The following is a 17,500-nucleotide window of genomic DNA, read 5'->3' as shown; positions in this document are numbered from 1 at the left end:
ATCAAAAGCAGGGACGCAATGAGTGCACCAAGAAAGATGTCGATGACGTCAGAGGCCCCCGACTTTCAACGCCCTCCAGTCTTGCATAAGGAGAATTTCCGACAAACCTCTGGTCTTCCAGAGGGACCTGGGCAAGATCCTGAAATCAGTACCTGACCAGCTGGGATGTGGCTGTTACTGCTTGCCGCACGCTGGACTACGTGCGGCAAACAGTAACAACCTAGTTGATCAGGCTTTGATCCTCCGTGAGGCCTGGTCTAGGATCGGGCATCGGGGGCTTTGACCCCCTGGAATATACCTGAAGGTTTCGGGGGTCTACGCCCCCGCGGCCCAGTGTAAGACCAGGCCTCGTGGATCAAAGTCTGATCAACCAGGCTATTACTGCAAACTGACGTACGAACCACAACCCGGCTGGTCAGGTACTGACTTTAGGTGCCTGTTTAGCGCCTTCTTGAAGACAGCGAGGGGTCTATTGGTAATCCCCCTTATGTATGCTGAGAGGCAGTTGAACAGTCTTGGGCCCCTGACACTTATTGTGTTGGCTCTTAGTGTACTCGTGGCGCCCCTGCTTTTTATTGGGGGAATGTTGCATCTCCTGCCGAGTCATTTGCTTTCATAGAGTGATTTTTCGTGGGCAAGTTTGGTACCAATCCCTCTATGATATTCCAAGAGTATATTATCATGTATATCTCTCGCCTGCGTTCCAGGGAATACAAATCAAGGGACTTCAACTGTTCCCAGTAATTTAGGTGCTTTATCGTACTTATGTGTGCAGTGAAAGTTCTTTGTACACTCTCCAAGTCAGCAATTTCGCCTGCCTTGAAGGGGGCAGTTAGTGTACAGCAGTATTCCAGCCTAGAGAGAACAAGCGATTTGAAGAGAATCATCATGGGCTTGGCGTCCCTAGTTTTGAAGGTTCTCATTATCCATCCTATCATTTTTAGCAGATGCAGTAAATACACTGTTGTGGTCTTTGAAAGTGAGATCCTCTGACATTATGACTCCCAGTCCTAAACATTATTTTTTCGCTCTATTGTATGGTTAGAATTTGTTGTATTCCCTGATACAGTTTTAATTCCCTCAAGTTTTCCACATCTGAGTAGTTGAAATTTCTCTTCTTTGAACTTCCTATTGTTTTGAGTAGCCCATTTGAAGATTTGGTTGATGTCTGCTTGGAGCCTTGCTGTGTTTTCGATGGAGGACACTGTCAAGGAAATTCGGGTGTCATCTGCAAAGGAAGACACATCTCTATGTCAGATACGAGGATGAGGAATAGGATGGGAGCGAGCACTGTTCCTTGTGGAACAGAGCTTTTCACCGTAGCTGCCTCAGATTTTACTCTGTTTACTATTATTACTCTTTGTGTTCTATTTGTTAGGAAGTAATAGATCCATCTACCAACTTTTCCTGTTATTCCTTTATCGTGCATTTTGTGTGTTATTACACCGTGGTCGAACTTGTCGAAGTCTGTGCATACTACACCTGCATTTTGTTTATCCTCTATAGCATTCAGGACCTTGTCATACTGGCCCAGCAGCTGGGACAGGCAGGAACGACCTGGATTGTGTAGTTTATGGGTATCTAGGTGGTTGGTGGTAATTACACGAGTCCGGGCCTCGGGCAGAGTGAATGGGCATGTCATTTATTGCCTTTTCAAAGTCTTGTGATGTTAGGATAATGTCAGACCTTTCAGGTATCTCTCAGGTACCACTCGCAGCAGCAGTAATAGCAACAGCTGCAGTAATAGTAGTAGCAACATCAGCAACAGTAATGGTAGCAATAGCAGCAGTAAGTGCAGTAAGAGTAGAAGAAACAGCAGCAGCAGTAACAGTAGCAACAGTAGTCCTGACAGTAGCAATAGCAGCAACAGCAATAATAGCTGCAGCTACACTAACAACGAGAGCAACAGCAGCTACAGTAGTAACAGTAGCAACAGTAACAGCAACAGCATCAGTAACAGTAGCAGCAGAAGCACCAGCAAACAACAACAGTAGTAGTAGCGGTTGCAGGAGTAACAATAGCAGCAACAGTAGCCACAGCAGCAATAACAGCAATAACAGTAGCAGCAACAACGGTTGTAACAGTAGCAGCAACAGCAGCAGTAACAGTAGCAGCAACAGTAGCAGTAGGTCGTCTTCACAGCTGTACACTACGACAGTGACCACGACGTTCACAAACAACACATTAACAATTACAAACACGCATATAATGGCCGGTCCAGGCTTCCAGCTGGGCGCGCCAGGGAGGCACCTCACATCAGCTGAATACCAGAGCGCAAAGACCACCAGCGGAGGAAAGAAGAAGAGTGGAGAGAGGAAAGTGAAAAACCACGGTGTAAAATAAAACAAAATAAGAGGAAAATATATTGAGAAGGGTAAAGCCATGTAAAGAGTAGAACGAGCTGAAAAGGAGTTAACAGAAGGGAAACAGTAGTCATCTGGAGGAAAGAAGGGTGGACATAAACAGGAAAGTCGGGACTATGGTATTCAAACAGAGAAGGATCTGAGGAATGAAGGGGTACCCGAGGGAAGGTCAGAGAGGGGGTTCAAAGGCTTGGGAAAACTGTAGGTTGCGTGTAGACGGTTTCGGACGTTATCGTCCCTGTTGTCTCGTCTCAGACCAGGCCTCCTGGTTACGGCTAGTAGTCGCGGGTAGTCGAATGTATGCACCACACCACAGCTAATCAGGAATTGTCTTAAGAAAGTTATCAATATCCTTCCTGAATAAAGCCGGGGGTCTGGTGGTAATTTCCCTTATGCAAAGAGGGAGGATGATGAAGTCTCTTAGCAACTTCATAGTTATCTCTTAGTGTAGTCATGGTGCCCTTGCTTTTCATCTGGGGAGGTATTTTGCACAATTTGCTGAACCTTTTCCCTTTTTAAGGAGTGATTGGTGTGTGCAGATTTGTGACCATTCCCTCCAGAATTTTTGAAGAGTAAATTACGATGAATCTTTTTTTTTCTTTGCCAACTCGAAGGGCTTAATTAAAGCATTCCTGTAATCTAGGCACTTGAGTGAGTTTACAGAGGCAGTAAAGGCTCTCTGAACATTTACAGCTCTGCCATTTTGCCTGTCTTAATCTGGAAAGTCAGTATACAGCAATCTTCCAGCGAAGATAGAAGATAATATGACATGAAGAGTGTCATCATTTGCTTGCCATCTCTGGTTTAGAGTGTTTTGGTTATCCACCTTGTCATCTTCATTCCGGCAGTGATAACAGCATTGTTGTGACCTTTGAAAGCAAGATCTTTTCTGAGATTATCAATCTTAAGTTTCTCACATTAAACTTCCAATTTGTTATGTGATTCTAGTTTGCTTTAAGTTCCATTCCAATTTTTATTTCTTCTGTATTATCATAACGGAGTAACTGAAATTTAGCCTCATAGAGCATCATATTATTGTCAATGTCCCTCTGGGAGATTTTGTTATATCTAGGAGAAAACAGAGAGGAATCGGGGGGGAGGGGGATTGTCCAAGGGAGACTCGACTCTCCTGCTGCCTCTACACTCCTAGGTCACCCATCATGTTTATTCTGACAGCGATTAATTAAAAAATTGGGGTAAAATGTCTCAGTGGTGTTCCCTGGAGTAAGGGAGGAAGAGTGAGCTCTTGAAGGGGAGGGGAGGCGAGGAAGGAGAGCTCTTGAAGATAGTTAAGAGGAGCTCTTGGAAATGAGGGAAGATGAGCACATAAGAGAGAGGGGAGCATATGGGAGGGTGAAGATACTTGTCCAGTTTTCTCTTGAATACTTCTACATTTGTTTCAGCAGTGTTTCTGATATCTTCTGGTAGGATGATGAATAGTCTGGGGCCCCGGACGTTGATACAATGTTCTCTTATTGTTCCCACTGCACCCCTGCTTTTCACTGGGTTTATTTTGCACTTCTTCCCATATCTCTCACTCCACAATGTTTGCATGGAGGTGTGAAGATTTGGGACAAGGCCCTCAAGAACTTTCCATGTATTTACCAACATATCTCTCTCGTCCGCTCAAGTGAGTGCATATACGAGCAGTATACGATCTCTGTATCTGTTCGCATCGCTATTGGGCCGTGCGGACGTGCTGCGCAGTAGCTCCTGATTGAGTTGGCATTTGCGCAGTGTTGACGTGTACTTGGCTCTGTGAAGACCTGTTTGCGCGCTCTCTAGAATTGAAGCAAGATGCCCTCCATCGAGCAACTTTACCAACAGCTTAAGGAAGAATTGAGGTTGGCGAATTTGGAAATTCGGCGATTGACCGAGGAGAACAAGAAGATTCGTAGTAGTCCTCCTGTTTTGAGTCCTCAGGTCAAGAAGGGAAACTGGTCAGTGGCTGGACAGCAGGGAAAGAAGTTGACGATCAAGAAGACGAATGGAAAGGTAGAAACGATGAAGAAGAAAGAGACTGCCGTGGAAACTGTTGTGGAAACATCCAATACATTCTCAGTGCTACCCGACGAATGTGAGTTGACTACTGGGAACGACACGACGAAAGACATTAAGGAAGGTAAGAATATTGTTGTTGTTGGGGATAGCCAAGTTAGGTATATGGATAGGGCGTTCTGCTTGAAGGACAGGAGTAGGAGACAGAGAGTTTGCTTTCCTGGGGCTGGGATGGAGGATATTGTTAGCCGTCTGGATGACATCATGAGAGGTAATGGGAGCAATCCTATTATCTGTCTCAGTGCTGGAGGCAACGATGTTGGCAGACGTAGGAGTGAGGACCTGATTAGCAGGTATAGGTCAGCAATAGAAATAATTAGAAGTAAGGGTGGGAACCCTCTCATATGTGGTATTTTGCCAAGGAGGGGAGTTGGAAGTGAATGGTTGTCCAGGGCAATTGGTGTCAATTGCTGGCTGGACAAATACTGTAAGGAAAATGCGGTAACATTCATTGACAACTGGGACCTCTTCTATGGCAGAAATGACATGTATGCTAGGGATGGGGTTCACTTATCTAGGTGTGGGGTGGGAGCACTGGCAACTGCAGTGGAGGGAGCAGTTAGGACTTTAAACTAGGAATAGTTAGTGGTATGGGTTTTGGCAGGAAAACAGTGAAGTCCCAGTGTAGTAATATTACGAGTTCTAGGGGAACTAGTAATAATAAGAACGAGATAGATATTGAAAAGCCAGGGACCTTGGGTGATAAAGACGGTAATAGGTTTAGTAGAAAAATAGAAATGAGCAGGAAGGGTAAAGAGAAAGGAGAGTCTTTCAATGTTTATTATGCTAATTGCCGTAGTGCTAGGAATAAGATGGACGAGTTGAGATTAGTTGCTAGTGTAGGTAACATTGATGTATTTGCCTTAACTGAGACGTGGTTTAATTCAAAAAGTCGGGACATGCCTGCGGAATGTCATATTCAGGGTTTTAAATTGTTCCAAGAAGATAGAAGTATTGGGAGGGGGGGTGGGGTGGCATTGTACGTCCGAGATCGCTTGAACTGTTGCATAAAAACGGGTATTAAGTCTGAAGTAACACATACAGAGTCTGTTTGGATAGAATTTTCAGAGGGGCATGAAAAACTGATTTTAGGAGTGATATACCGTCCCCCTAACTTAGATAGGGACCAAGGGAAACTACTATGGGAGGAAATTGTTAAGGCCACAAGGCACGATAATGTAGTAATTCTAGGAGACTTTAACTTTAGTCATGTTGATTGGAATTTCTTGACTGGGAATTTAGAATCGTACGACTTCTTAGAAGTATTTCAGGATTGTTTTTTGAAGCAGTTTGTGACAGAACCTACAAGGGGAAATAACCTGCTTGACTTAGTTATGGCAAACAATGAATCCCTTGTTAATAATTTAGAAATTTCAGAGGAACTGGGTGCTAGCGACCACAAATCAATTACATTTAGCATTGAATGGAAGTACGATAGTAGCGATAACTCAGTAACAGTCCCAGATTTTCGCTTAGCAGATTACGATGGGCTTAAAGAACACTTATCATCTGTTGACTGGGGTAACGAAGAGAGCTATCAATATGACAGTTTTCTGAACACTATACATGCTGCTCAAAGAGCGTTTATCCCATATAAAGAAATTAGATCAAATAGAAATGACCCAAAATGGATGAATAATAGGCTCAAATATCTACTAGGGCATAAGAAAGGAATTTATAGGCGTATCAAAAGAGGTGAGGGTCATCTTATGAATCAGTATATTGACATTAAGAGGGACATTAAAAAGGGGATAAGAAAAGCTAAAAGGGACTATGAAATTAAAGTTGCTAGGGATTCTAAAACTAACCCAAAAAGTTTTTTCCAGGTCTATAGAACAAAAGTTAGAGATAAGATAGGTCCCCTTAAAAATAACTATGGGCACCTTACTGACAATGAGAATGAAATGTGCTTGATTTTAAATAATTATTTTCTCTCAGTTTTTACACAGGAAGACACTAACAATATTCCAGTAATTAATTTTTACAGTGGGCTAGAAGAAGATAAATTATGTAACATCACAGTCACTAGTGAGATGGTTGTGAGGCAGATAGACAGACTGAAGCAAAATAAGTCGCCGGGTCCTGATGAGGTTTTTTTCAAGGGTTCTTAAGGAATGCAAAATGGAACTCTGTGAACCATTAACTAATATTTTTAATTTATCTCTTCAAACAGGTGTAGTGTCTGATATGTGGAAGATGGCTAATGTAACTCCTATTTTTAAAACAGGGGACAAGTCGTTACCGTCAAATTACCGCCCAATAAGCCTGACCTCAATTGTAGGCAAATTACTAGAGTCAATTATAGCTGAGATTATAAGAAGCCATCTCGATAAGCATAGCTTGATTAATGATACTCAGCATGGATTCACAAGAGGCCGGTCTTGTCTAACTAATTTATTAACTTTCTTCAGTAAAGCTTTTGAGGCTGTTGACCACAATAAAGAATTTGATATTATTTACTTAGATTTTAGTAAGGCTTTTGATAGAGTTCCGCACCATAGACTGTTAAAGAAAGTGGCAGCCCATGGCATTGGGGGAAAAGTGCTCTCGTGGATCGAGTCATGGCTCACTGACAGGAAGCAGAGAGTGTCCATAAATGGGGTTAAATCCGAGTGGGGATCTGTAACAAGTGGCGTTCCACAGGGATCAGTCTTGGGCCCGTTGTTGTTTATAATATATATCAATGATCTTGATGAGGGAATTACTAGTGATATGAGCAAATTCGCCGATGACACAAAGATAGGTAGGATAATTGATTCAAACGTAGATGTTAGGGAACTTCAGGAGGACTTAAACAAACTCTATTCTTGGTCAGAAAAGTGGCAGATGCAGTTCAATGTAGATAAGTGCAAGGTTCTGAAGCTTGGGAGTGCCCATAACCCTAGTACTTATAAATTAAATGATGTAGAACTTAGCCATACAGATTGCGAAAAGGACTTGGGGGTTATGGTGAGCAGCAACCTTAAACCAAGACAGCAATGCCTAAGCGTACGTAATAAGGCAAATAGATTACTGGGATTTATATCAAGAAGTGTAAGCAACAGAAGTCCAGAGGTCATACTGCAGCTTTATACATCATTAGTAAGGCCTCACCTTGATTATGCAGCTCAGTTCTGGTCTCCGTATTACAAAATGGACATAAATTCGTTAGAAAACATTCAGCGTAGGATGACTAAATTAATACATAGCATCAGAAATCTTCCTTATGAAGAAAGATTGAAGACTCTTAAGTTACATTCACTTGTTAGACGAAGAATGAGGGGAGACCTGATCGAAGTGTATAAGTGGAAGATAGGTATTAATAAAGGGGATATTAATAAGGTCTTGAGGATGTCTCTCCAAGAGAGAACCCGCAGTAATGGATTTAAATTAGATAAGTTTAGATTTAGAAAGGACATAGGAAAGTATTGGTTTGGAAATAGGGTAGTTGAGTGGAACAGTCTACCTAGTTGGGTTATTGAGGCTAGGACTTTGGGTAGTTTCAAATCTAGGTTGGATAAGTACATGAGTGGGAAGGGTTGGATTTGAGTGGGACTTTCACATCAGAGCTTATTTCTTGGGTAGCATTGAAAATTGGGTTGGGTAAATGTTTTGTTAGTGGGATGAATTGTAAAGGACCTGCCTAGTATGGGCCAGCAGGCCTCCTGCAGTGTTCCTCCTTTCTTATGTTCTTATGTTCCAGCTCTGATATTTCTCCTACCCTGAACAGCGCCATCAACAATAAACAATATTCCAAATGAGCGCAAGCGATTTGAAAAGTGCCACCAATGGCATTATTTCCCTTGTTTTCAAAGTTTTCATTATCCACCCCGTCATCCTCCTGGCTGTCGTGACTTTAGTCTTATGTTCCTTGAAGGAAAAGTCAGCTGACTTAATTATACCCAAGTTTTTCACGTTTTTTTTTTCGTTCTATTTGACGATTCTCTCAAGTTTTGTATAGTGTTCCTTTTGAGTTCTTCATTCTTTTCATACCTAAGCAGCTGGAACTTTATCACCACTGAACGTCATATTCTCCGCTGTCCATTGGAAAACACTGCTTATATCTTCCTGTAAATTTTCAGTATCTTCTGTTGAAGTGACTTTCATGCTTATTTTTGTCAACTGCAAATGATACAAAACTGTGATGGGTGTTATTATCAACGTCTGCTGTGAGGATGAGAAACAGCAGCGGTGCCAAGACAGTGCCTTGAGGAACTGAGCTTTTACCTCGCTCTGTTTACTAATACTTTATGTGTTCTGTGTTAGGAACCCGAAAATCCATCTGCCTACCTTCCCCGTAATACCTATGGCCCTCATTTTGTGTGCAATCACCCCATGATCGCATCTGTCAAATTGCCTTTGCAAAATCTGTGTATATCACATCTGCATTTTGGTTTTCTTCCAATACCTCCGTAATTCGCTCATAGTGGTTGAGCAGCTGTGACAGACATGATCGTCCAGTTGTAAGACCGTGCTGGTTTGGGTTATGCAGATTATGTTGCTCCATCAAGTTTGTGGTCTGCCGTTTCGTCACTCGAAGATTTTTATATGGGAAGTTTGGGCTACTGGTCTGTAATTTTTCATTAGTGCTCTACCTTTATGCAAAGGATCTCTGGTATTTCACCTAGATCTAGGCTCTTTCTGCAAAGAATACCGAGGCTCGTGCTAATGGTACTTTGCAACTGCTGACTGAATGGGCCTGTTTTCAATAGGATTATTATTTATGTCAATTAACTGGTCTGCAAGGCCTTCCGATGGAATGAAAAGTTTCTGCATTCTCTACTTTGCTGTCACTGAGCGAGCTGCTGAACACTGTCTCTTATTGTTCTTTCAGAATTTCGCGTATTTCTTGTTCATCTGCTAACCAGCAACTTCCGGAAGATATCAGAAATTCTGCGAAAGCAAGAGTAAAAAACTCTTCAAGAGAAAACTCGATCGCTTTCCCCGCTAACTGCTGGATCAACTGGGCTGTGATGGATATATAATACAATGGGCCGCCAACAGAAAAAGCCTGATTGACCCAGTAAGCAACAGTCAGGCTGAGGGAGTAGGAAGACACTTGTAAATAGTCACAGGTATATCACAGGCGAGATGATGAGCCAGTAAATAATAATAAATTCTGAAGAGAAAGGGCAAAAAGCCAAGTGACGATATAGCAACCCTAAATCAGCAAGTAAACACACACAAGAAGATGCAAACACAAGCTCGCTCGCACGCGCATTCCCTCCCTCCCTGCAGCTTAGGTTTGTATGCGTCATGCTCCTCCTACTAATTATCACTTGCTCACCCTAACACAATTACCACTAATTATACCGAGAACACATCACCACTACGTACATGACATGAGGGACGCGTCTCTACCACAACACATCACCACTACGTACATGACATGAGGGACGCGTCTCTACCACAACATATCACCACTACGTACATGACATGAGGGACGCGTCTCTACCACAACATATCACCACTACGTACATGACATGAGGGACGCGTCTCTACCACAACATATCACCACTACGTACATGACATGAGGGACGCGTCTCTACCACAACATATCACCACTACGTACATGACATGAGGGACGCGTCTCTACCACAACATATCACCACTACGTACATGACATGAGGGACGCGTCTCTACCACAACATATCACCACTACGTACATGACATGAGGGACGCGTCTCTACCACAACACATCATCACTTCGGTATACCTTTGAGTTTCCAGAGTTTTTCTACTTCCGGACCCCGGCCCTGGGCCAGGCACTTCTCCCACCAATGTTTCTGATATTTTCTGGTAAGATGTTGAACAGTCTAGGGCCACGGATATTGATACAATGCTATGGTTCCCACTGGGTGTATTTTGCACTCACTCAAATATCTCTCAGTAAAGTATACTGTTTTGGCAGTGTGCAGATTTGGGAGCAGGCCCTCGACTCCTTTTCAGATATATATTATCATGCATCTGTCTCTCCTCCGCTCCAGCAAGTACATATTTAGGACTTTGAGGCGTTGCTAGCAATTTAAATTCTTTATTGGTTTTATATGGGACGCAAATGATCTCTGTACCTGTTCCAGCTCCGATATCCACAGTCCTTAACGGGGCGAGTAGAGCACCGGCGATCTGAATAGTGCTATAACTGGCACTATTTTCCTTTTTCCTTGTTTTTAAAGTTCTCAGTATCCACCTACGAACAGTAAACATGACACAAGGGACGCGCCTCTATCAAGAACACATCACCATTCCCCACAGCAAACACTGCACAAGGGACGCCCTTCTATCAAGATCACAGAAATATTAACAGCCAACATGGCACATGGGACGCGCTTCTACCACTAAACACATTACCCCCTTCCCACAACAAACACTTCCTTCAGATAACCTGTACCTGTGACATTCCCTTTTAGAGCGTTCCTTTAACAATAGCATTAGGAGTAGTATTTGAAAAGAAATAATGAAACAATATGACAGAAATGCAGTTAGAAGCCTGAGTAGAGCTATAACCCACACTATAATAACGTGAAAGTAGTTAGGTACGTTTATGGAGCAACTTGCCGGGCTTAGGCTTGGTTACAAGTACTTCTGGCAGTTTGGGAGACACACAGATGATGATCAAACCAAATGGAAAGTATGTGGCCAGCTCTATGGCCACATACTGTGTGCTTAATTGTCAACTTATCGAGGAATATAGAAATAGACAGTATAATAACCTACGTGACATGTCAAGGTATCTTATTAATGAAAATATGATATCAAATATTTTAAGCTTATAATAGATAAGTGAACTGTAGATATAAATCCAGATGTATTCCTGTTAACCCTTTTGGGGTCTAGTTCCTAGGCCTTTTGTGTATCGATATGCTCTTGCGCTACCGTCCACAGGATGGATATGGGGTATGCAATAAACTAGCCACTTCGATGGCAAAATCTAAAACTCTGATCTTTACCACTGCATCCCGACCTGAAGCCAGGCTTTCTTGATGATTGCTTGATTAGCAAGGCTGGCAGACACTGCCATGATCCAACCAGTGGTAATTCAAAAACACTACGATTTTCCCTGCTTAAAGTGTCGTTAAATGATCAGTTGTTGGTGTTAGCGACTGCCAGACTAACACAGCCGTCTAGCCCGGCTGATCTGGCACTTGAACGAGGCAGCGGTGATATTTTTTTTTTTTTTTTTTTAGTTTGGCTGGCTGCGACAGTGCGTCCGTCTCAAGATTAGCGAACGGGAGATCGAGAATTAGCCACACCTCTGACGGCGAACGGCGCACACAAGTAATGTAAGAATGAGATTACAAGATTATCTTAATATTTTCAACGACTTTCTTAACAGCCAAAGCACAGCAGAAAATGCCTGGTTGACCCAGTAAGCAAAGGACGAGCAGAGGGAATAGGAAGACACTCGAAACTTGTCACAGGTATATCACGGGCGAGATGAGTAACCAGATCATCAGGCCTCCCTGTTGACAGCTTGATCAACGAGGCGGTTGGTGCTCGCCGCACGCAGTCAGGAATCAGAAATAGCTTCAAGAATTACAAGTTCCCTCATACAGACAGTTTGAGGTCTTTATGTCAGATGGACAACACCGTCAGCGATCGTTTACGTCTCGATGACTCGCGTTTAGAACATGCTTTCACCCCAAATAGACATTCGGCAAGTCAAATATGAACCGAAACTGGTGAAAATAGGGTTGAAGTGAATAAAGACAGAGGGTGAAGGAAACTATGAAGTAATAAAAGGATGACGATGGGAAAGGGAGAGAATAATGTGTGAAAGCAAGGGATAATACCCCGAGGCAGGAGAGTGAGGCATAGAGGGGAGAGTTGTGTGGAGAGGGTGAGTTGTGTGGAGAGGGTGAGTTGTGTGGAGAGGGGAGGAAAAACTGAGCAGAGAGGAAGAATAGTGTAGAAGAACGGAAAAGTGGTGTAAAGAGCGGAAGTATAGAGAGGGGAAATTGTTGTACAGTGGAAGAGAGAGGGGAGAGTAGTGTAGAGTAGAATAGAGAGGGGAGAGTAGTGTAGAACAGAAGAGAGAGAGGAGAGTAGTATAATGAAAGAGAGGGAAGAGTGGTATACAGTAAAAGAGGGCACTGTGGTATACAGTGAAAGAGAGGGGAGCGTGGTATACAGTGAAAGAGAAGAGAGGGGAGAAACTAGTGTCAAGAGGAATAGAGAGGGGAGAGTGGTGTAGGATGGAAGTGGGGCACAGGAAATTAGGAGAACAAAATTACTTAAACCTGAAAGGAAAGGGATTAGAAAAGCAAAGGGAGGGATGCATATGGAAAAACAGCAGAAGAGAGAATAATGGGGTGAGGAACGAGGTGCAACGAGAGTAGAAGAGTGGAGCTGAAGGAAACAACGAACGGAGGGTAGGAAGGCACGAAAGAACGAACTGAGGGTAGGAAGAGAGGAAAGAACAACCGGAGAATAGGAAGAGAGGAGCGGTGAAAAGGGACTGAAAGAAGGAACCGAGAGAAGAAAAGGAGGGTAAATAAAGAGTAGCGCCGAGTTGCCTCGAAATGTGAAGGTCAGATATGGAACCAGTAGCTCTCTGATTGGCTGCCTGTCCCACTTAAGAGAGGATACAGCTCTATGATTTGTTTGTTACATGTAAAGACTGAATGCAACCCTATGACTGGCCGTTCCAATAAGGAAACGATGGAGCTCCGTGATTGGCTGTATGTCACATGTTAGGAACGTATATAGCTCTGTGATTGGTTACCAGTCTCATGTTAGTCGATGCTTGGAAATGAAACATGTTCCCAATTTTTTGTAGATGGGTAACTTAAATTAGATGTGTTTTGGTTCATCTTTTGAAATACCCTGTATATTCTGTAAGCCCAGGCCCTTTAAGTCAATGGACACACAAAAATAGTACAGATGTTGCATAGATTTAAAAATCCAAACTTCTCCAATAAGACAAAATAGCACCTATGCATATCAAAACCAAATTGAACCTCTCACAAAGATATACCAGCTTGGAAAGTTGCAAGTCATTCAGGTATTCTTTAATTACTGCACAGAGAGCAATATCCCGAAATACATCAGCACATCAAGTTGGAAGAAGCTTTCCCAAGTTATCGACTTCGTAGTTCTGAAATCCTTCGAAGGAGGTATTCACAAACTGTTGCAAAACTTTTACCTTTCATGAGTTTCAACTGTTTTTTTCTACTTCCACTTGTCCCAGCAGTGTTTCTGATATCTTCTGGTAATATGTTGATTAGTCTGGGTTCATTTGCACTTCCTCTCATATCTCTCACTCCAGTATATTATGGAAGTAAGCAGATTGGGGACTAGGCCCTCGAGTGCTTTCCATGTATACGTCATCGTGCATCTCTCTTCCGCTCCAGTGTGTAAATATTTAGGGCTTCCAGACATTCCCAGTAATTGAAATGCTTTATTTGCTCTATGCGGTGCAAAAATTATTTCTGTATCTGTTCAAGTTGCACTATCTACCCCGCCCTAAACGGCGCCGTCAAGAGAACATAATACTCTCGTTACATTTACCTTACTGCATTCTTTGAAAGTAAGGTCAGCTGACATAATTACTCCCAGGTCTTTCATATAACTGTTATTTAAATATTCACAATTATTTTAAATAAAAGTGGCATTACAGAGCTTAAACCCAAAATGTGTTACGCATTTCATTAGATTCATCAGCCACTACTAAGTGAAGCCATTTAAAAGTGTTGTACTGAAGTTATCTTATGGAAAATATGCGATATCATTTTAGAAATAAAACTGGCAAATTGATGCATATCCATTAAAATAACAATACTAAACTTCTTCTAAGCAGGATTCACAAGTGATGAAAGCCGATTAAAAGGTTTTCTCAACATTTCACACACAAATCAAAACCATTAATATAAAATACTGACCAGAGGTCACCTGCACATGCCAATAGTTCCGGGAAACTTTCCCCACTGTTAAAAATATAAAGCCAATTAGATAAAATAGTTTCAAGTTGCCAAGAGATACCTGGTTAAAAAACGAAAACCTTGGAGGAAGGAAAGAACACTGTATCAACATCCGTGGCCCCAGATTATTCAACATCTCACCAGAAGATATCAGAAACACGGCTGGAACAAGTGTAGAAGTCTTTAAGAGGAAGCTGGACAAGTATCCTCACCAGGTGCCAGATCAATCAAGCTGCGATGGATATGTGGGCCAGTGGGCCACAAGCAGCAACAGCATGGTTAACCAGGCAAGCACCAAACGAGCTTGACCCATGGCCGGGCTCGGGAGTAGAAAAACTCACGGAACACATAAAAGGTATATCAAAAGGATATCTGAGTATATGACGTCTCTGCGAAATTATGACACTTTAGGGCTCGCTAAAGTCGTGGAACTTGAAATCGCGAGCTTTCCATATCTTTCTGATACCTTCCCTGATTTACATTTTATTTCAATTTTTCTACACTACAATCCTAAAAGAAAAAAAATATTTGATTTTTCCCAGAAACTAGAATTTGCATACCTCTTACTCTCTCCTGAGTTCTGTAGTCTGTACTGATGCTGCTCATTAACAGCACGTTTTAAGACCATAGAACTGGAGATTGTAAAAACAACATTGCCCTAATAAATTCAGTACAGCACGTAAATTATTAGTTTCATGGAATGTAGGAGAGCAAGATTCATCACAATTTTCTCCTGGCAAATTCTGGAGGAATTCGTCCCAAATCTGCGTACCGACATTACTCCCTAAAGGAGAAAGAAGTTTGGTAGACGATACAAAATACATCTAGTGAAAATCTGGGATACAGTGAGTACACTGGATGTATTTTGCAGCGCCTACCATGCTTTTTGCTCTCTTAAGGAGTGATTTCGATGCGTAGATTTGAGCCTATGGTTTTTAACACCTGTAGACAGCCTGTACTGTCTGCACAGACAGCCTATGCTGTCTGCCAGCTTAGTTCATATTTCGCGGCACTCAGGTGCTGCCCTCTCTAGGCCTGCCAGGTCAGTGGGACGCTGGTCCCACTCGCTCTCACTCGGGCGACACATTTCACTCAGTCAAGAAGTGTCCACTCCTCCCTTGCGGGCATGGCCCTCCCGGGCCATGGGCACAAACGCACAAACACACAAGCCTGTGTACCCACCACGACTTCGCAATTAAAGTAAGAAGCCTCCGAAGATGTATCATTTACTCTCCGCTACCAGAAACACTAAATAATCTCGTAAACACACCCTCCCTTTAAACACATCCCTCCTTCCACATACTTCCCTCTATTTACATGCCTCTTTCTACACATGCCTGTCTCTCCCTATATGCTTCCCTCACTGCATATGTCTACCTTATTCACCTTCTCCCTCCATCCCTTCACTTGCCTTCCTCCACTTGTACAAGAGGATCAAAGAAAACGACAAATTTAATTTTAGCTGTCTAGCATCAGAGGGTAACTATCGTAAATGGTCATGGTAGCATGAACTGGCAACCTTGAACCATGGCAGGATTCCTAAAGGTAAGAGGGGAGTTGGTGCGCGGTAGTAAGGAGATGGGAGAGAGGGAGCAGAAATAAACGAAGGCTCAGCAACTCGACAGACGACAACACTGACTGCAATGCATTACTGGTGCAGTGATACTGCTGAGTCTGCGACCCTTCATCTCTCAGTCGGTATGATATTCCGGCCCCCTTCCCCCTCACTGCTGATGGTAGTGTGGTAGTGCGGATACTGCTGCTGATGTTGCTGGGGCTGTTACTGATTCTGCTGCTCCTGTTACTACTGCTGCTGGAGCTGTTCTTGCCTTGTCTGATACACTAACTGCTAACCAACTTCTGACGATGCATCTGCTAGTACATCTGCTGACGCTGCTGCAAAAACACCTGATGTGGCCGTTGCAAGTGCTTTTGATGATGCTCCTGCTTTTATTAGTCACATGTGACATTCATTACAATCAACGAGGAAGAAAAACAAGCGGCACTGCGTCCAACACAGGCAGGCACTGTTGATTACTGATGAGGGTGCCAGCATCTCTCTCTCTCTCTTGGCAGCGCCGCGCCACACGCATCACACCACTAAACTGTTTTGATTTGCTCCCTTATTACTTACGATGCAATGCGTCTTCACTTACTGTAACACGCTCGCTCTTTACTGCCAACGGAACGCGACCCCGTCTCTCCTTCCTTGTTTGTGACACGGCCTCTACCCCTCCCCAACTCCACGCTGCCCAGTGGCCTGGTGGCCAAAGCTCTCGCTTCACACAGTGAGGGTTCTGGTTCGATTCCCGGCGAGGGTAGAAACATTGAACGTGTTTCCTTACACCGGTTGTCTATGTTCACCCATCAGTAAAATGGTACCTGGGTGTGAGTAGACTGGTGTGGATCGCATCCTGGGACAAAACTGACCTAATTTGCCGGAAATGCTCTGCATAACAAGCGGCTTTCTATATAGTAGTATGTCATTGATGTCAGCTAGGACTGTATACCATGAACATGTACTTGTAGAAATAAAGTTATATTATTTAATATACGTATACTACCTGGAGTATACCTGGAGAGGGCTCCGGGGGTCAATGCCCCTGTGGTCCGGTCTGTGACCAGGCCTCATGGTGGATCAGGGCCTGATCAACCAGGCTGTTAGTGTTAGCCGCACGTAAACTGACGTACGAACCACAGCCCGGATGGTCATGTACTGACTTTAGGTGCTTGTCCAAAGCCTTCTTGAAGACAGCCCTTATGTATGCTGGGAGTCAGTTGAATAGTCTTAACCCAATGACACTTATTTTGTCTCTTACCGTGCTAGTGACGGGGAGGTTGCATCGTCTGCCGAGTCTTTTGTTTTCACAGGGAGTGATTTTCGTGTGTAAATTTGGTACTAATCCCTCTTGGATTTTCCAAGTATATATAATCATGTATCTCTCCCGCCTGGGTTCCAGGAAGTACAGGTCGAGGAACTTCAAACGTTCCCGGTAATTTACGTGTTTTATCGCACTTATGCGCGCCGTGAAGGTTCTCTGTACATTTTCTAGGTCAGCAATTTCACCTGTCTTGAAAGGTGTTGTTAGTGTGCAGAAATATTCCAGCCTAGATAGAACAAGTGACCTGAAGAGTGTCATCATGGGCTTGACATCCCTAATTCTGAAGGTTCTCATTACC

This window comes from Cherax quadricarinatus, chromosome 1, assembly GCF_038502225.1.
Source record: "Cherax quadricarinatus isolate ZL_2023a chromosome 1, ASM3850222v1, whole genome shotgun sequence".
NCBI classification, from domain to species: Eukaryota; Metazoa; Arthropoda; class Malacostraca; order Decapoda; family Parastacidae; genus Cherax; species Cherax quadricarinatus.
This window is presented reverse-complemented; position numbering follows the sequence as displayed.